Genomic DNA, 21,303 nt, shown 5'->3' on the forward strand with positions numbered 1-21,303 from the left:
TTATTCACTTTAAATTTTTTAAATTTGGCCTCTGATGAAAAAACGGCTGCAGAAAGACATTTTAATACAGAACAAAATAAGATTAACTTTCCTCAGGCTGAACAGCCCTTGATTTGGTGCAGGATCCATTAACAAACTTCTGGTCCCTGGGAAAACTTATTACGTGGAGTAGGGGATATGCTTGTATTTCACCAGGTCATGGATTGCAACCTGTTTGGATTCCATCAAGAAAAATCAAAACCATATGAGCAAGCCCGTGAAGCATCCCTCGACTCCAGACCCCAGAGGGAGGGTGATAAGGGCTCATCTTCCCACTTGGGGTCAGTTCAAACATATAACCCAAGAAGCTGAAAATCTACTGAGGAGAGAAGGAAAGCTTCTCACTCCAAATAATTACAGGCTGGAGTTTTGCTTACCATCAGGTGAAACCAGTTAATATTGGGATGCCTGACAGGACTTTATGTACATTCAAGAGAATGAAAAATCAAATTCATTGGAATATATGCAGGGCTATGGAGGGGGTCGTACTGCTTAATAATTCCTATGGAACTGTATGGGATTGGTACCCTAAGGGGAGGCTGATTCCTGTCTATATGGGTCATCAACCTCTGTGTTCTGTTAATGAATTATTCTCTTGGACAGTCTCCAGCCAATCAGGTCAACAACAACAACAAAATAATAATAACTAAAGCCAAAAGCCCCATAAGTTGGAAAGATTCAGGCATTATGCCTCCCTATCCTGAATTTTATAATAGCAAGCTTCAAATTGACTTGTGAAAGATTCCTCTTGACTTTAAAATATTCAAATTTGGGATGGAAATTATACTTATGAAGAGTCAAAAAAGGAATTAATTAATCTTTTACTTCATATTGTGTTTCTCCCTATGAGTAAAATTCTAGTGTAACATCATGGGAACAAATTAAGAGAAATTTGTGAGGTCACTGTCTTTCAGGGTCTCACACAGTCCTTTGAGTTAACCTGGAAGGATGTCACATTATTACTAAAACAGACATTGGCTTGAAAAAAATATACATAAAGTCTTCAAAACTACTCAAATCAAAGCTGGGGAAGATGAAGGGAATAATGCTATAAATGCCAGAGGAATATTAGAAGAGATAGAACAAGATTCCCCACAGGGTGTCAGGTGGTTTTTATGAGTGATCCCAGTTGGTCTGTTGATGAGGGAGATAACAACAACTGGCATAGAAATCATTTTGTTACTTGTATAGTAGAGGGATTAAAAGCCTCATGAGTAAAGCCCATTAAAAACTATTGGAGGTTTACTAGTAGAACAAGGGAGTCCATCAACTTTCTTAGAAAAACTCAGAAAGGCATTGAGAAAACATATACCATGGAACCCAGAATCAATGGAGGGCCAAATAATTCTAAAGGATAAATTCATAGCTCAATCAGTGCCAGATATATGGAGAAAGTGCCAAAAAATTGGCTTTTGGCCCTGATCAGGACCTGGAGCACCTCCTCAGAGTAGCAACTCAAATATGTTATAATCAGGGCCAGGAAGAATGAAAGGAGAACAAGAAGAGAGACAGAGAAAAGGCTGAGGCTGTAGTTATGGCGCTATAGGGAGTCAACATGGGAGTTTCCAAGGTGATTGGAGACCTAACTGCTTTCCCTAATGATGCCCCTTTTCAGCAGGAAGAAGTTAGAGTGGTTGTCACCCCTTTTCCCACAGTTAGAGTCTCCAACTCGGGGGTGGGGATTGAGAATATAGGCTTTGATACATTCTTCGATGTGGCTATTGACTAACATTTGTAAATTAAGGGTTGCATAGAACCCCAACTGCTATAAAGTTTATAGTTATTACCCCATGGAACCATCCTCTGCTACCACATCATAGTCAAGAAGTCTGCATCTGTTGCTGACATGGACACCTGGGAGGCTGTACAGCATCTCAAGAATCCCCTCATGGTGAGGTTCCAGAGACTTCCTTCACCATCATCAAAGAGCACTGAGCCCTGCTCTGGCCACCCCTGGAAACTGGTCAGTATAAGCATGGTTGAAGCCTGAGGAGTTCCATGTGAGACTTAACTTGGACTCGTGTTCTGTCTATAGATGTACGAAGTGAGAGATTTAAGAAGTAATGAAGAAAAGAAGTTGCAAGATCTATTTTTGTCCTCCTGCAAAAACAAAAAGGGGGAGATGTCCTGAGACATGTTTTTCTAATCTTCTTGCTTGGTCATCCACCCATAGCCCCTCCTCACATGATCTCATCAAAAGAGTAATATAAAAGCGGTGTGGTTTCTTGAGGCGGGGCTCTTGGTTCCAGAGACCTTGAGTCCCCCAGTTCCCACATTTACCATCTCTGTGTCTTACTTTATATTAACTTTTTTCCTTAAGTTCCACAGCACCCGTTCTCCAGCCCCATCCTGCTGAGCTGGTCTCAGCACTCCTGGTTGCTAAATATATTCAAATCAGTGGATGGACACCTGTCCCAATGCGTCTTGGCTCAGGAATGCAACACTTGCCTTTTTCCTGCATAGATTTTTCCTATAACTAGGGCAAATAAACCAATGTGTTGCCTCTTGTTCTCTGAGCAATAGTTTGGTGCAGGGAATTTCCATTGCTTAAAAGGCATACCAAAAGTGTTCTTTGTGGAGAAGCTGGATCGGGCATAAGAAATCCTATCCTTTTTTTCAATATCAGGGTAAACCTGCACATAGCTAGTTTGTACAGCCAGGGCAAAATGGCCATTTCACAAACTTCACAAGCAAGAATTTGAAATACTCCTGTTTCAAAATTATACTCAACACCATGAACGAACACCAGCCCCAATGTGTCTTAACTCAGGAATGGAACCCTTGCCTTTTTCACACATGAACTTTTCCAATAATTGGAGCAAATAAACCAATGTTATGCCTCATACACTTGGAGCAATAGTTTGGTGCAGGGAATTTCTGTCACTTAAAAGGCACTCCAAATATGTACTCCTTTGAGGAGAAGTCAAATTTGGCATGACAACACGTTCTTTCACAAATGGGTTGAAGCAGAACTTAGGTAGCTCCTACAGCCAGGGCAGAATTGCCATCTCACAAACTCCAGAAAACAACAGTTTGGAAGTGTCCTGGTTGCTAAGTATATTCACCTCAGTGAAGAGACACAAGTCCCAATGAGTCTTGACTCAGGAATTCAACCCTTGTCTTTTTCCCTCCTTGATTTTTCCTATAACTAGTTCCAGTAATCCAAAGTGCTGCCTCATGCTCTATGAGGTGCAGGGAGTTTCTATCATATAAAGGCACTCCAAACGTGTACTCCTTTGGGGAGAACTCTGATTTGGCATGAAAAATCCTTCTTTTCCATAACAGGGAAAAGCAGCACATAGCTAGTTTGTAAAAACAGGGCAAAATATCATTATCACAAACTCCATAAACAAGAGTTTAGAAGCGTCATGGTGCAAAATCATATTCACAGCTGTGAATGGACTCCAGCCTGAATGCTTCTTTGCTCAGAAAAGCAACCCTTGCCTATTACCCACCTACATTTCCTGATAATTATGGCAAATAAACCAATGTGCTACCTCCTTGGTTTATTTGCCATAAATAAACTCCTGAGCACTGGTTTAGTGCAGGGATTTTCCATTGCTTGAAAGGCACTCCAAAGGTGTTCTCCTTTGAGGAGAAGCATGATTTGGCAGGAGAAATCCTTCTTTCCAATATCGGAGAAAAGCAGCACATTAGCTAATTTGTACAATCAAGGCAAAATAGCCATTTCACAAACTCCACAAACAAGAATTTAGAAGATTCCTGGTTCAAGAGTGTAATCAACACCATGATGGAAGAGCAGCCCCAATGCATCTTGGCTCAGGAAAGCAACCCTTGCCTGTTTCCCACTTTGAGTTCTCCTGAAATTATGGCAAATAAACCAATGTGTTTCCTCTTCCTCTCTGAGCACTGGTTTGGTGCAGGGATGTTCCATTTCATGAAAGGCACTCCAAACATGTTCTCCTTTGGGAGAATTCTGATTTAGATGACAATGCCTTCTTTTCACAAGCGGGGAAAAGCAGCACATAGCTAGTTTGTAGAACAAGGACAAAATAGCCATCTCAAAAACTCCAGAAAACAACAGTTTGAAAGCCTCGTTTTTCAAAAGTATACTCAACTCCATGAACGAACGCCAGCCCCAATATATCTTAACTCAGGAATGCAACTCTTGCCTTTTTCTTGCCTGGACTTCCCAATAACTAGGGAAAATAAACCAGTGTGCTGCCTCTTGCTCTCTGAGCAATAGTATGGTGCAGGGAGTTTCCATCTCTTAAAAGGCATGATGATGCATCTTGGCTCAGGAATGAAACCCTTGCCTTTTTCCCACCTAGTTTGTCCTATATCTAGGGCAAAAAAACCAAAGTGCTGCCTCTTGCTGTCTGAGGAATAGTTAGGTGCAGGGAGTTTACATGGCTTCAAGGCACTCCAAACATGACCTCCTTTAAGGAGAAACCTGATTTGGCATAAGAAATTCTTCTTTTCAATATTGGGAAAAAGTAGCCCATAACTAGTTCATACATCCAGGGCAAAATGACCATCTCATGAACTCCAGAATACAAGAGATTGGAAGTGTCTTTGTTGCAAAATTTACTCAAATACATGAACTTACTGCAGCCCCAATGCATCTTTGCTCAGGAAAGCAACCCTTGCCTATTTCCCACCTAGACTGTCCTATAATTGTGGCAGATAAAATTATGTGCTCTCTCTTCCACTCTGAGCATTTGTTTGGAGCAGGGAGTTTCCATTGCTTGAAAGGAAGTCCATAAATGTACTCTTTTTTTTGGTCTTTTTTGCCTTTTCTGGGGCTGCTCCCACGGTATATGAAGGTTCCCAGGCTATGGGTCAAATCGGAGCTGTAGCCACCGGCCTACACCAGAGCCATAGCAGTGCAGGATCAGAGCTGTGTCTGCAACCTACACCACAGCTCAGGGCAGCACCAGATCCTTAGCCTACTGAGCAAGGCCAGGGACTGAACCCGCAACCTCATGGCCCCCAGTCAGATTTGTTGACCACTGCACCATGACAGGAACTCCCATAAATGTACTCTTTGAGGAGAAATCTGATTTGGCATGACAATGCCTTCTCTACAAGAGTGTGTAAAAGCAGCACATAGCTAGTTCATACAACCAGGTTAGAATGGCCATCTCGCGAACTCCATAAAACAAGAGTTTGGAAGCATCCTGGTTGCTAAGTATATTCAAATCAGTGAACAGACAGCAGTCCCAATGCGTCTTGACTCAGGAATGCAACTCATACCTTTTTCATGCCTAGATTTTTCCTATAACTTGGGCCAATACACCAATGAGCTACCTCTTCCTAAATGAGCAATAGTTTGGTTCAGGGAGTTTACATCACTTAAAAGCCACTCCAAACGTGTTCTCCTTTGAGGAGAATCTGATTTGGTATGAGAAATCCTTCTTTTCAATATCAGGAAAAAGCAGCACATAGCTAGTTTGTACACCATGGAAAAATGGCCATTTCACAAACTTCACAAATTTGAAAGCCTTTTGTTTCAAAAGTATATGCAACTCCATGAATGAACACCAGCCCCGATGTGTATTAGCTCAGGAACACAACTCTTGCCTTTTTCACACCTAGAGTTTTCCAATAACTAGAGAAAATATATCAGTGTGCTGCCTCATGCTTTATGAGCAATAGTGTGGTTCAGGGACTTTCCATCACTTAAAAGGCACTGCAAATGTGTTCTTTGAGTAAAGTCTAACTTGGCATGACAATGCCTTCTATTCACAAGTGGGGTAAAGAGCACCATAGCTGGTTCATGCAGCCAGGGCAGAATGGCCAACACATATGCTCTGGAAAACAACAGTTTGGAAGCATCCTTGTTGCTAAGTATATACACTCAGTGAACAGACACCAGTTTGTGATTTTTTCCTATAACTGGTCCCAATGTGCTGCTTCATGCACTCTGAGCAATAGTTTGGTGCAGGAGTTTCAATATCATGGAAAAGCAGCACATAGCTAGTTCTTACAATCATTGCAAAGTGGCCATCTTGTGAACACTGGACAAGAGATTGGAAGCATCATGGATGCAAAGGATATTCTACTCAGTGACTGGACACCAGCCCCATTGCATCTTGGTTCAGGAAAACACTTGCCTATTTCCAAATTAGAATTCACCTACAATTGGGGAAATAAACCAATGTGCTATCTTTTGGAATGACAAATACTTCTTTTCCATATCAGGGAAAAGCAGCACATAGCTAGATCGTACAACCAGGTCACAATGGCCATTTCACAAACTCCATAAACAAGCGTTTGGAAGCTTCCTGGTTCAACAGTATAATCAACTCTGTGAACGAACACCAGCCCCAATGTGTCTTTGTTCAGGAAAGCAACCCATGTTTTTTTTTTTTTTTCCCCACCTAGATTGCTCCTATAATTATGGCAAAAACAAAAACAAAAACAAAAACACATCATATTCTGCCTCTAACTCTCTGAGCTCTGGTTTGGTGCAGAGAGTTTCCATTGCTAGAAAGGCACTCCAAACCTTTTCTCCTTTCAGGAGAAGTCTGATTTAGCATGAGAAATCCTTCTATTCAATATTGGGGAAAAGCAGCACATAGCTATTTTGAACAACCAGGGCAGAATGGCCATTTCAAAAACTCCAGAAAACAAGAATTTGGAAGGGTCATGTTTTCTTAGTACATTCAACTCAGTGAATGGAGACCTGACCTAATGCATCTTGACTCAGGAATGCAACGCTTGACTTTTTCTCACCTTGATTTTTCCTATAACTATGGAAAAGAAACCAATGTGCTGCCTCTTCCTCTCTGAGAAATAGTTTGATGCAGGGAATTTCCATCACTTAAAAGTCACTCCAAACATGTTCTCCTTTGAGGAGAACTCAGATTTGGCATGAGAAATGGGTCTTTTCCCTATCAGTGTTAAACAGCACATAGCTAGTTCATACAACCAGGGCACAATGGACTTTTCCCAAACTCCACAAAGAGGAGTTTGCAAGCATACTGTTTCAACAGTGTATTCAAGTCTGGGACCAAACACCAGTCCTAATGTGTATTTGTTCAGGAAATGAACACTTGCATTTTTTCCCACCCAGATTCTCCTTTAATTATGGCAAATGTACAAATGGGCTGCCTCTTCCTCTCTGAGCCTGGGTTTGGTGCAGAGACCTTCCATTGCTTGAAAGGCACTCCAAACATGTTCTCCTTTCAGAAGAAGTTAGATTTGGCATGACAAAGCCTTCTTTGCACAAGTGGGGAAAAGTAGCACATAGCTAGTTTGTACAAACTGGGCAGAATGGTTATCTCACACACTACAGAAAACAAGAGTTTGGAAGCATCTGGTTGCTTAGGACATTCAACTCAATGATCAGACACCAGACCCAATGCATCTTGACTCAGAAATGCAATACTTGCCTTTTTCCTGCCTAGATTTTTCCTGGAACTAGGGCAAATACACCAAGGTGCTGCCTCTTCCTCCCTGAGCAATAGTTTGATGCAGGGAGTTTCCCTCACTTAAAAGGCACTCCAAACATGTACTCCTTTGAGGAGAACTCTGATTTGCATGAGAAACACCTCTTTTCCTTATTGCAGAAAAGCAGCACATGGGTAGTTCTTACAACAAGGGAACAATGGCCATTTCAAAAACTACACAAACAGAAGTTTGTAAGCCTACTGCTTCAACAGTGTATTCATCTCTGTGTGCAAACACCAGCCCTAATGTGTCTTTGCTCAGGAAAGCAACCCTTGCCTTTGTCACATCTAGATTTCTCCAATAACTAGGGCAAATAACCCAATGAGCTGCCTCTTTCTCTCTGAGAAAGGGTTTGGTTCAGGGAATTTCCATCATTTAAAAGGCACAACAAGAGTGTTATTCTTTGAAAGAAGCCAGATTTGGCATGAGACATGCTGGGGTCCAGCCCCAGAAGCCAGGAGATGACGAATAGGAGGAGGGGCTACAAAAGGTGTGGAAAAAATTGGAGCCAACTCCCTCAGCAAATGCTGCACATGACCCCATTTATTAAGTGAAGAGCATCAGCTTTTATATCATTTTACAAACAAGTCTTATGTAAGATTGACATTAACACTTGATTTAAACCCCTATTGTACCCTCCACCAGAGATGAAAAAAGAGATTAGTCAGAACAAGTTCCTTTAGATTCAGATTTTTCTTTAAGATTACAAACTTAAAATTTCACATTGTATTTTTCTTAATAGGTCAATAACAGTTAGTAAGCTATTCTATTCTATATTAAGAACAAAGATTTAATGAGTTATAGACTGTGGTACCTAACATCCTTTAGCTAAAGGCATATGTGGTTAACAGAAACGCATGAGAGCCTTAGGTTCATGACATTCTTGGGTCTGCAGTTTATTTGGCACCAGCATAGCTAAGCATATAACCTATTGTCCTGGCTTACAAAAGCTCTTTATATAAGCTATTTGTCTAAACCACCAATTCCAATAGGGAGGAGTATTATTCCTAAGAATTGCCAAGTGCCCCCACAACGGATGATAAAAATTACAGGTGACACTGTTATTTAATAGAAAATATATCTATTGTAGGGAATGGAAATTTGTAGGATATATATAACACTTATACCAGCCCCAGACTTATTCCCAATGTGAAGGGACTGAAGTCATAAAAGTTCCCCTTGTATGATTTTACACAATAGGTTCCATAAATTATTATTCCAAAACAAAGGATTTTTCTTTTTTTATAATTTTTTTTTTATTTTCCCACTGTACAGCAAAGGGGTCAGGCTATCCTTACATGTATACATTACAATTACATTTTTTGCCCCTCCCTCTGTTCTGTTGCAACATGAGTATCTAGACATAGTTCTCAATGCTACTCAGCAGGATCTCCTTGTAAATCTATTCCAAGTTGTGTCTGATAACCCCAAGCTCCCGATCCCTCCCACTCCCTCCTCCTCCCATCAGGCAGCCACAAGTCTTTTCTCCAAGTCCATGATTTTCTTTTCTGAGGAGATGTTCCTTTGTGCTGGATATTAGATTCCAGTTATAAGTGATATCATATGGTATTTGTCTTTGTCTTTCTGGCTCATTTCACTCAGTATGAGGTTCTCTAGTTCCATCCATGTTGCTGCAAATGGCATTATGTCATTCTTTTTTATGGCTGAGGAGTATATATACCACATTGTGTATATATACCACATCTTCCGAATCCAATCATCTGTCGGTGGACATTTGGGTTGTTTCCATGTCCTGGCTCTTGTGAATAGTGCTGCAATGAACATGCGGGTGCACGTGTCTCTTTTAAGTAGAGTTTTGTCCGGATATGTGCCCAAGAGTGGGATTGCGGGGTCATATGGGAGGTCTATGTATAGATATCTAAGGTATCTCCAAAATGCTCTCCATAGTGGCTGTACCAGTTTACATTCCCACCAACCATGCAGGAGGGTTCCCTTTTCTCCACACCCCCTCCAGCACTTGTTATTTGTGGATTTATTAATGATGGCCACTCTGACTGGTTGAGGTGGTATCTCATGGTAGTTTTGATTTGCATTTCTCTTAGAACCAGCGATGTTGAGCATTGTTTCATGTGTTTGTTGGCCATCTGTATATCTTCTTTGGAGAAATGTCTATTCAGGTCTTTTGCCCCTTTTTCCATTGATTGATTGGCTTTTTTGCTGTTGGGTTGTATAAGTTGTTTATATATTCTAGAGATTAAGCCCTTGTCAGTTGCATCATTTGAAACTATTTTCTCCCATTCTGAAAGTTGTCTTTTTGGTTTCTTTTGGGTTTCCTTTGCTGTGCAAATCTTGTCAGTTTGATGAGGTCCCATGGGTTTATTTTTGCTCTTATTTCTGTTGCTTTGGGAGACTGGCCTGAGAAAATATTCATGATGTTGATGTCAGAGAGTGTTTTGCCTATGTTCTTTTCTAGGAGTTTGATGGTGTCCTGTCTTATATTTAAGTCTTTCAGCCATTTTGAGTTTACTTTTGTGCATGGTGTGAGGGTGTGTTCTAGTTTCATTGCTTGGCATGCAGCTGTCCAGGTTTCCCAGCAGTGCTTGCTGAATAGACTTTCTTTTTCCCATTTGATGTTCTTGCCTCCCTTGTCAAAGATTAATTGACCATAGGAGTCAGGGCTTATTTCCGGGTTCTCTATTCTGTCCCATTGGTCTGTCTGTCTGTTTTGATACCAGTACCACACTGTTTTGATGACTGTGGCTTTGTAGTATTTCTTGAAGTCTGGGAGAGTGATGCCTCCTGCTTGGTTTTTGTTCCTCAGGATTGCTTTGGCGATTCTGGGTCTTTTGTGGTTCCATATAAATGTTTGGATTGTTTGTTCTAGTTCTGTGAAAAATGTCCTGGGTAATTTGATAGGGATTGCATTGAATCTGTAGATTGCTTTGGGTAGTATGGCCCTTTTTACAATATTGATTTTCCCAATCCAGGAACATGGAATATCTTTCCATTTCTTTACATCTTCTTTGATTTCTTTGATTAAAGTTTTATAGTTCTCGGCATATAGGTCCTTTACCTCCTTGGTCAGGTGTATGCCGAGGTATTTGATTTTGTGAGGTGCCATTTTAAAAGGTATCGTGTTTTTGTATTCCTTTTCTAAGATTTCATTGCTGGTATACAGAAATGCGACTGACTTCTGAATGTTGATCTTATAGCCTGCTACTTGGCTGAATGTATTGATCAGTTCAAGTAGTTTTGGGGTTGAGTCCTTCGGGTTTTCTATGTATAGTATCATGTCATCTGCATACAGGGACAGTTTGATCTCTTCTCTTCCTATATGGATGCCTTTTAGTTCTTTTGTTTGTCTAATTGCTGTGGCTAGGACTTCCAGAACTATGTTGAAGAGTGGTGGTGAGTGTGGGCATCCCTGTCTTGTTCCAGATTTGAGTGAGAAGGCGTTCAGTTTTTCCCCATTGAGGATTATATTTGGTGTGGGTTTATCATAAATGGCTTTGATTATATTCAGGAATGTTCCCCCTATAGCCACTTTGGCGAGGGTCTTGATCATGAATGGATGTTGGACTTTGTCAAATGCTTTTCCTGCGTCTATTGAGATGATCATATGATTTTTGATGTTTTTTGGTTAATGTGGTGTATGATGCTGATTGATTTGCCTATGTTGAACCATCCTTGTGAACCTGGGATGAACCCAACCTGGTCATGGTGTATAATTTTTTTGATGTGTTGTTGGATTCGGTTGGCTAAGATTTTGTTGCGAATTTTTGCATCTATATTCATCAATGATATTGGGCGATAGTTTTCTTTTTTGGTGGTATCTCTGTCTGGTTTTGGAATGAGGGTGATGGTGGCATCATAGAATGTCTTTGGGAGTAGTCCTTCTTCTTCAACCTTTTGAAAGAGTTTAAGGAGGATGGGCACCAATTCCTCTTTATATGTTTGATAGAATTCACCTGTGAAGCCATCTGGTCCTGGAGTTTTATTTGTAGGGAGTGTTTTTAATGACTTCTTCAATTTCATTTCTAGTGATCGGTCTGTTCAGTTGGTCTGTTTCTTCTTGATTCAGTTTTGGCAGGCTGTAAGATTCTAGAAAATTGTCCATTTTTCCAGATTGTAGATGTGCTTTTTTTGTGTTTGTGGGAGAGGGCGAGCATGTCCCCCTACTCCTCCGCCATCTTGTCTTCTTGGATTTTTCCATTACACTGTTTAAGTGACTTCACTCTGTTTTGGTCCTGGTGTTTATGTACCCAGGGCAAATCTCTAGCTATAATGAAACTGTGAATCAAAGATAGAAAGAGAAGGATAAACACAAAGAAGTAAATCAACTTGTTTTTAGGTGGTATCATTTTTCTATTTTAGGAAACCGAGGTTTTTCAAGGAATTGCTCTGCAATTCTTCTTCTTTCTTCAACCTGTCTGTAGCTCTGCTAACCAGACAAGCTTCATGCAGGTGCGGACTGTGGCTTTGTTTTTTTTACTGGAGCAGCCTTGTGGCTCCCGACAGAGACATCCTTCTTTTCCATATGGGGGAAAAGCAACACATAGCTAGTTAGTACAATCATTGCAAAATGGCCATTTCATGAACACTGGACAAGAGATTGGAAGCATCAAGAATGCAAAGGATATTCTACTCTGACCGGACACCTGCCCCAATGGCACTTGGTTCAGGAAAGCAACCCTTGCCAATTTCAAAACTAGCCTTCCCCTACCAATTTGGGGAAATAAACCAAGGTGCTGCCTTTTGCTCTCTGAGCCCTGGTTCATTGCATGGATTTTCCATTGCTGAAAAGGCACTCCAAACGTGTTCTCCTTTGTGGAGAACTCTGATATGGCATGAGAAATCCTTCTTTTCCATATCGGGGAAAAGCAGCACATAGCCAGTTCATAAAACCAGGCCAAAATTTCCATTTTACAAACTCAACAAACAAGCATTTGGAAGCTTCCTGGCTCAACAGTATAACCAAATAAGTGAACAAACATCAGCCCCAATGCTTCTGTGCTCAGAAAAGCAAATGTTGCTATTTCTCACCTAGATTTTTCCAATAGATATGTCTAACAAACCAAAGTGTTGCCTCATTCTCTGTAAGCAATAGGTTTGTGCAGGAAATTTAGCTTTGCTTGAACAGCATTCCAAAATTGTCCTAATTAGAAGAGAAGTCTGATTGGGCATGAGAATTTTTCCTCTTCAATATCGGGGATAAGCAGCACATAGGTAGTTAATACAACCAGGGCAAAAAGGCCTGGACACAAAATTCACAAATAAGAGATTGGAAAGATATTGTTGAAATGCATATTCAACTCAGTGAAAAGATACTAGCCCAAAAGCATCTTTTCTCAGGAAAGAAACCCTTGAATTTCCACCCCCCCTTGATTTCTCCTACATTTTGGGGAGATAAAACAATGTGTTGCCTCGTGGTCTCTGAGCACTGGTTCAGTGCACAGAGTTTCCATCACATGAAAGGAACTCCAACCTTGATCTCCTTTGAGGAGAGACCTGAGTTGGCATGAGAAATCCTTCTTTACAGTATCAGAGAAAAGCAGCACATAGCTAGTTTGTACAACCTGGGCAAAATAACCATTTCACAAACACCACAAACAAGAGTTTGGAAGCTTCCTGGTTCAACAGTATAATCAAATCTATGATGAACAGCAGCCCCAGGGTGTCTTTGCTTATGAAATCAACCCTTGATATTTACCCATCCAGACTTCTCCTTCAATTATGGCAAATATACCAATGGGGTCCCTCTGCTTCTCAGAACCCTGGTTTGGTGCAGGGATGTTCCATTGCCTGAAAGGCACTCCAAATGTGTACTCTTTTCAGGAGATGTCAGATGAGGCATGAGAATGCCTTATTTGCACAAGATAGGAAAAGCAGCACATAGCTAGGTCATACAACCAGGGCATAATTTCTCTCTCACAAACTCCATAAAAGAAGAGTTTGGCAGCATCCTAGTTGCCTAGTACATTCAACACAGTATACTGACTCCAGCCCCAATGGCTCTTTGCTCAGGAAAGCAACCCTTGCCTATTTCCCACATAGAATTCTCCTGTCATAGTGGCAAATATACCAATGTCCTGCCTCTTCTCTCTGAGCACTGGTTTGGGGCAGGTAGTTTCCTTTGCTTAAAGGGCACTCCAAAAGTGTTCTCCTTAGAGGAGATGTCTCATTTGGCATGAAAAGTCATTATTTTCAATATTGGGTAATTATCAGCACATAGCTAGATAGTACACCATGGCCAAAAGGACATTTCACAAACTTCACAAACAAAAGCTTGTATGTTCATGGTTGCAAAATATATTCTACTAAGTGAATGGACACCAGCCCCAATGTGTCTTGGTTCAGGAAAGCAAACCTTACCTATTTCCAAGCTAGATATCACCTAAAAATTGGGGAGATAAACCAATGTGCTGACTCCTGCTCTCTGAGCCCTGGTTCATTGCACGGATTTTCCATCACTGGAAAACCACTCCAAATGTGTTCTCCTTAGAAGAGAAGTCTGATTTGGCATGAGAAATCCTTCTTTTCAATCTTGGGGATAAGCAGCACATAGCTAGTTCATACAACCATGGCAAAATGGCCTTTACATACACTTCCCAAACAAGAGATTGGAAGAGACATTGTTGCAATGTGTATTCAACTCAGTGAAAAGACACTAGCCCAAATGCATCTATGCTCAGGAAAGCAACCCTTGCCTTTTTCCCCCTGGATATCTCCTACACGTTGGAGAGTTAAACCAATGGGTTTCCTCATGCTTTCTGAGCCCTGGTGCAGTGCACAGAGATTCCAAAACATGAAAGACACTCCAAACATGATCTCCTTTGAGGAGAAACCTGATTTGTCATGAGAGATCATTCTTTTACATATCAGGGAAAAGAAGCACAGAGCTAGTTCATACAACCAGGGCAAAATGGCCATTTCACAGACACCACAGACAAGAGTTTGGACGCTTTCTGGTTCAAAAGTATAATCAAATCTGAAAATCAACAGAAGCCCCAAAGTGTATTCACACAGGAAATAAAACCTTGATTTTTTCCCAACCTAGAATTCTCCTGCAATATGGCAAAAAAAATTGTCTACCTCTTTCACTTAGAACCCTATTTAGGTGCAGGGATTATCTTTTCCCTGAAAGGCACACCAAACATCTTCTCCTTTCAGGAACTTTCTGACTGGGCATGACAAAGCCTTCTTTGCACAAGCAGAGAAAAGCAGCACATAGCTAATTCCTAAAAACCAGGCAAAATGGCCATCTCAAAACTACATAAAAGAAGAGTTTGGAAGCACCCTTGTTGCTTAGTATATGCAACTCAGTACATGGACTGAATCCCCAATGCCTCTTTGCTTAGGAAAGCCACCCTTGCCTCTTTCCCACATAGATTTCTCCTGTCATTATGGCAAAGAAACCCATGCCCTTCCTAAAACTCTCTGAGCACTGTTTTGTGGCAGGGAGTTTCCTTTGCTTAAAAGACATTCCAAAAATGTCCTCTGTAGAGGAGGAGTCTGATTTGGCATGAGAAGTCCTTCATTTCAATATCGGGGAATATCAGCACATAGGTAGTTTGAACAACCAAGGCAAAATGGACATTACACAAACCTCACAAACACAAGTTTGGAAGCATAATGGTTGCAAAGGATATTCGACTCAGTGAACAGACACCAGCCCCAATGCATCTTGTTATAGTAAAGCAACCCTTGCCTATTTCCAAACTAGACTTCCCCTACAATTGGGGGAAGTAAAAAAAATGCTGCCTCGTGCTCCCTGAGCCCTGGGTCATTGCATGGGTTTTCCATCACTCAAAAGGCACTCCAAACATGTTCTCCTTTGTGGAGAACTCTGATGTGGTATGAGAAATCATTCTTTTCCATATCAGAGGAAATCAGCATATAGCCAGTTCATAGAACCAGGGCAAAATTTCCATTTCACACCCTCAGCCACAAGCATTTGGAAGCTTCCTGGTTCAACAGGTCAACCAGCCCAGTGAAGGTACAGCAGCCCCATGCCTCTGTGCTCAGGAAAGCAACCCTGGCTCATTTCCCACCTAGACTTTTCCAATAAGTATGGCTCATAAACACACGTGCTACCTCATCCTCTCTGAGCAATAGGTTGGTGCAGGCAGTTTAGATGGCTTGAAAGCCACTCTAAGCATGTTCTCCTGAGAAGAGAAGTCTGATTTAGCATGAGAAATCCATTTCCATCTCGGGGATAAACAGCACATAGCTAGTTCATACAACCAGGACAAAACAACCTTTACATACACGTCACCAACAAGAGATTGGAAGCGACATTGTTGCAATATGTATTCAACTCAGTGAAAAGGCACTAGCCCACATGCATCTAGGCTCAGGAAAGCAACCCTTGCTTTTTTGCACCTTAAATTCTCCTACACGTGGTGGGAGATGAACCAATGTGTTGCCTTTTTCTCTCTCAGCACTGGATCTGGGCATGGTGTTTCCATCCCATGAAGGCACTCCAAACATGATCTCCTTCGAGGAGAAGCCTGATTTGGCAGGAGAATTCCTTCTTTTCCATATCAGAGAAAAGCAGCACAGAGCTAGCTCATACAGCCAGGGTAAAAGAGCCATTTCACAAACACTGCAAACAAGAGTTTGGGAGTTTCCTGGTTCAACTGTATCATCAAATCCGTGAATGAACCCCAGCCCCATTGTGACTTCGCTTAGGAAATCAACTCTTGCTTTTTCCATAGCTAGACTTCTCCTATAATCAGGGCACAGAAACCAAAGTGGTGCCTCTTAGCCTTGGAGCCCTGGTTTGCTGCAGAGATTTTCCATTGCCTGAAAGGTACTTCAAAATATTCTCCTTTCAGGATACAGCAGATTGTGCATAACTATGCCTTCTTTTCCTAAGCAGGGAAAACAGCACAGGGATAGTTCTTCAAACAGGGCAAAATGGCCATCAAAAAACTCCAGAAAACAAGATATTGCAAGCAATGAGTTGCTTCATACATTCACCTCCATATATGAACTCCATCCCCAATTCATGCCTCTTTGCTCAGGAAAGCCACCCTTGCCTCATTCCCACATCAAATTCTCCTATCTTTATGGCAAAGACACCAAAGTCCTTCCTCTTCCTCTCTGAGCCCTGGTGTGTAGCAGGGAATTTACTTTGCTCAAAAGGCATTGCAAAAGTGTTCCCTGTAGAGGAAGTGTCTGGTTTGGCATGAGACATCCTTCTTTGAAATATCAGGGAATATCAGCACATAGCTTGTTCGTACAATCAAGGCAAAATGGACATTTCAAAAACTTCAAAACAAGAGTTTGGAAGCATCATGTTCACAGGGGATATTCAAATCAATGTATGAACACCTGCACCAATGTGTCTTGGTTCAGGAAAGCAACCCTTGCCTCTTTCCTAACTAGACTTCTCCTACAATTGCAGGAAAAATTCCCATGGGCTGCCTCTTGCTCTCTGAGCCCTGGGTCATTGCACGGATTTTCCATCACTCAAAAGGCACTCCAAACATGTTCTCCTTTGTGGAGAATTCTGAGGTGGCATGAGAAATCCTTCTTTTCCTTATTTGGGACAAGCAGCACATAGCCAGTTCATACAACCAGGGTACGATTGCCAATTCACAAACTCAGCCCCCTAGCATTTGGAAGCTTCCTGGTTCAACAAGTCAACCAGCCCAGGGAAGGTACAGCAGCCCCAATGCCTCTGTCCTCAGGAAAGCAACCCTGGCCTATTTCCCACCTAGACTTTTCCAATAAGTATGGCTCATAAACACATGTGCTACCTCATCCTCTCTGAGCAATAGGTTGGTGAAAGCCACTCTAAGCATGTTCTCCTGAGAAGAGAAGTCTGATTTGGCATGAGATATCCTTCTTCTCCATCTCAGGGATAAACAGCACATAGCTAGTTTGTACATCCAGGGCAAAACGGCCTTTACATACATGTCACCAACAAGAGATTGGAAGCGACTTGGTTGCAACGTGTATTCAACTCATTGAAAAGACACTAGCCCAAGTGCATCCATGCTCAGGACAGCAACCTTGCCTTTTTTCCCCCTTAGAATTCTCCTACACATGGTGAGAGATAAACCAATGTGTTGCCTCTTGCTCTCTGTGCACTGGATCCTTGCACGTGGTTTCCATCCCAAGAAAGGCACACCAAACTGGATCTCCTTTGAGGAGAAGCCTGATTCAGCAGGAGAAATCCTTCTTTTCCATATCAGAGAAAAGCAGCACAGATCTTGTTCATACCACCAGGGCAAAACTGTGATTTCACAAACACCACAAACAAGAATTTGGGAGCTTCCTGGTTCAACTGTATCATCAAATCCATGCATGAACCCCAGCCCCATTGTGACTTCACTCAGGAAATCAACCCTTGCTTTTTTCAAAGCTAGGCTTCTGTTATAAATCGGGCTCAGAAACCAAAGTGATCCCTCTTGGCTTCGGAGCCCTGGTTTGTTGCAGGGACTTTCCATTGCTTGAAAGGTACTTCAAAATATTCTCCTTTCAGGAGATGGCAGATTGGGCATGACCATGCCTTGTTTGTACAAGAGGGGAAAAGCAGCACAGGGCTAATTTGTACAAACAGGTCAGAATTGCCATTGAAAAATCTCTAGAAAACAAGAGGTTGGAAGAATCCTGGTTGCTTCAAACAATTGTCTCAGTATACAGACTCCTTCTCCAAAGCTGCTTTGCTCAGGAAAGCTACCCTTGCCTCATTACCACATCAAATTCTCCTATCATTAAGGCAAAGACACCAAAGTCCTGCCTCTTCCTCTCTGAGCCCTGGTGTGTGGCAGGGAGTTTCCTTTGCTTGAAAGGCATTGAAAAAGTGTTCCCTGTAGAGGAAGTGTCTGATTTGGCATGAGAAGTCCTTCTTTGCACTATTGGGTAATGTCAGCACAAAGCTAGTTCGTACGACCAGGGCATGATTGACATTTTTCAAACTTCACAAACAAGAGTTTAGAAGCATCATGTTTTGAGACCGGTCTGGCTCTTAACACAAACCAGCCTCCACCATGAAGAAATTTTGACTATTTATCTATGAGCCTAGATGGAGCAGGTGGTCTCCACCCAGATGCACAAATTGTGACACTCTTCCTTCTCTGCTGCCTCTCAGCAGGTACCACTGTGATGTGTGTCAACTGCAGTTGCACGTTGCTTCCAGAATAAATGGTGTTTTCTCTTTGATGTTTGTGGAATGTGCTCTCTCTTCTGTCACAGCCAATGTTGGAGTGCCCCCCCCTTCATGTCACAGCCCAGGTCTGAGTGTCCCCTCCTGTCACAGCCCAGGCCTGACTGTCTTTTCCTCATGTCACAGACCATTGCCTTTCAACAATGTTGAAGGTGACCTGAAGGGCCAGAAACTTCCTCCCCCTCTTTGTCTGGAATGGTCTTCCCACAAAGACCCAGCTGAGACTCAGGACCCCCTTCCTGACCAGGCCACACAGAGTCCTTCCAAGCTCCTCAGCCTTTAGGTGACCCACTCCTTCCCATGACTGGTCAGAACAAAGCTGGTTACCCACATGTCCCCCTCCTTCCCACTCACTTGCATCCCTTGCCCTCCACCTGGGCAGAAGCCCCTCTCTGGGCACCTCCTGAGATGAGGACTCTGATGCATGTACCTTCAGGTCACCTTCATGCCAGCACCACACCTGGGCCCCTATGCTTGTGTTTACTCTTCTCCACAGAGAAACCTCTTTTGCTCCAAGTCCCCAGATGCCTGCAGACCTTGTCGGCAGTTACCTCTATTGTCACAGTCACCCCCCACAGCAACATCGCTCTTCCATTGTTATATTCCCCCTACAGTAAGAGTCTCCCCTTTACAGCAATAGTCCTCCTCTATTGTTCTCTCCTGCCTCCAAAGTCACAGCTCCTCAACAGGATACTCATCATCCTCTATTGGTCTATCCCCCTCTATACTAACAGTGCCACTCCAGCGTCACAGTCCTTGATCTACAGTAATAGTTCCCTATTGTTGTGGCTCCTCCTCTACAGTGAAAGTGCTCCTCAACTATCATGGCCCCCACTCTATAATAATAACCCCCCTCTATAATAATAGTCCCCAATCTATGGCAATAGACTATCCTCCATTGGAGTAGCCTCACCCACGTGATAATAGTCCCCTCTCAATGGTAACAGTCTCCCCTCTATGGTAAGAGTCCACTCTCTACAGAAATAGTGCTGCCTCTACTGTCATCACCCCCTTTACAGAATGGTCCTCCTCTATTGTACTAATCTCCTTTATTATAGCAGCCCATCCATTGTCACAAGTCCTTCTCTATTGAAACACCCCCACATTATCATAGTCCCCCCAATGTAAAATCCCCCCCACAGTAATCATCCCCCCACTACAGTAGTAGTCCTCCTTTATGGTAAGAGTCCCCTCACCACAGTATTATGCCCCCACATTGTCTTAGCCCCCACTTATTTCATATCCCCATCACACTGACACATCTCTACATGAGTCATCTCCCTAGTGCTCCTTGCAGAAATATAGTCCTTCCTCTACAGTAACCACCCCCCATTTTAACAGTTCCCCCATTAGTACCCTCATCCCCTGTAATAGTCTCCCCTTTTTCCTCAAAATAATTCTTTTGAAATAAAGGATTCCCAACTGGATTTGAATTTATTTCACAGGTCTCAAGGGACTGCAAGAGTGACATAGAGAAAATCACTCATTGCAGGGCCCAGGCATGGGCAGTATGAGGCACCTCTGGATGTGAGTCCCTTATCAGGTAGGGTACTTTTTGGTGTGCCCTTTGTCACCATCAGGGGGCACCTCTGTGTCTGTCACCATTATGGGGACACCTGTTGGTTTGTGTCGTCTTCTCCATTGCAAAGGAGATCTCTCCCCAAACACAAGTCACATGACTCTAAGAGTATCCTGTCCACTCTGGTCCTCATTTTCCCAGGACTCTCCCCATAACTCAGGTCATCTGATCACTGGGTGCCCTGTCCCCTCCTTTCCCTATGTCCCCAGCCCTGTTTCACCAGAATCTGGGTCACTTTTTAATAAGTCCCTCATCCTCCCATTTGCTCCTCAACCTGAGAAGGTCATGAGTTTGTCCATGATGGGAGGAAAATTGTCCCATCCCCATGGACATAAATCCTGCACTTGCTAGGCACAGACCACCTTCCAGGTGCACATATGTGGTCACCCATCCTCTCCCTTGCTGCAGACCACAGCTCTCTGGTTTCCAAGTAGAGATTCAAGTGTGCTCAGCACTGATGCCAACCAAGAAACACCCTGGTGCCTCCACTCCCTTGCCTCAAGCCCTTGGGAATCACCACTGGGAGTCAGATGAGTGCACCTATGCATCCTGCTGCCCTCTCCACCAAGCACATCCTCAGCTGGATCCACCACACCCTCTGCCTTCTCAGTCAACATGGGACTCTGTGAGCACAAGGAGAGGCTTTCACAAATGCATGCGGGGTGAGATGGGTTAAGCATGGCCAGGTGAGATATTTGGGCCACCCACCTGTGACTACTCAGCAAGGCTCCAGCTCTCCCCATGCACATGTGCAGGTGGTGACTCACACAGAGTAAACATGGGAAATCCTTCTCAGCTGAAGGAAAGGATGAACGTGCATATGGATGGAAAATCCACCCAAAGCTCATATCCTCCACCCACCAGAGGCTCCACATGCTCACAGGCCTCCAAAAAGCTCATAAGTCTCCCCCAATGCTTACTGGATCCCCAAAGCTTTGCCAGGCCCCTCTGAATGGTCAACAGGCTACCCAGATGCTCATCGGCCCCATGGAACACTCATCAGATCTTCTGAGCACTCCCTGGGCTACCCCAAAGCTCAGTGGGCTCCCCAAATACTCACTTTCTGCCTAAATTCTCATTGGATGCCCTGCACAGTTAGCGGTCTCCCCAAGTTCTCACCCAAACCGACCAG

This window comes from Phacochoerus africanus, chromosome 2 (assembly GCF_016906955.1).
Source record: "Phacochoerus africanus isolate WHEZ1 chromosome 2, ROS_Pafr_v1, whole genome shotgun sequence".
In the NCBI taxonomy this organism is placed as follows: domain Eukaryota; kingdom Metazoa; phylum Chordata; class Mammalia; order Artiodactyla; family Suidae; genus Phacochoerus; species Phacochoerus africanus.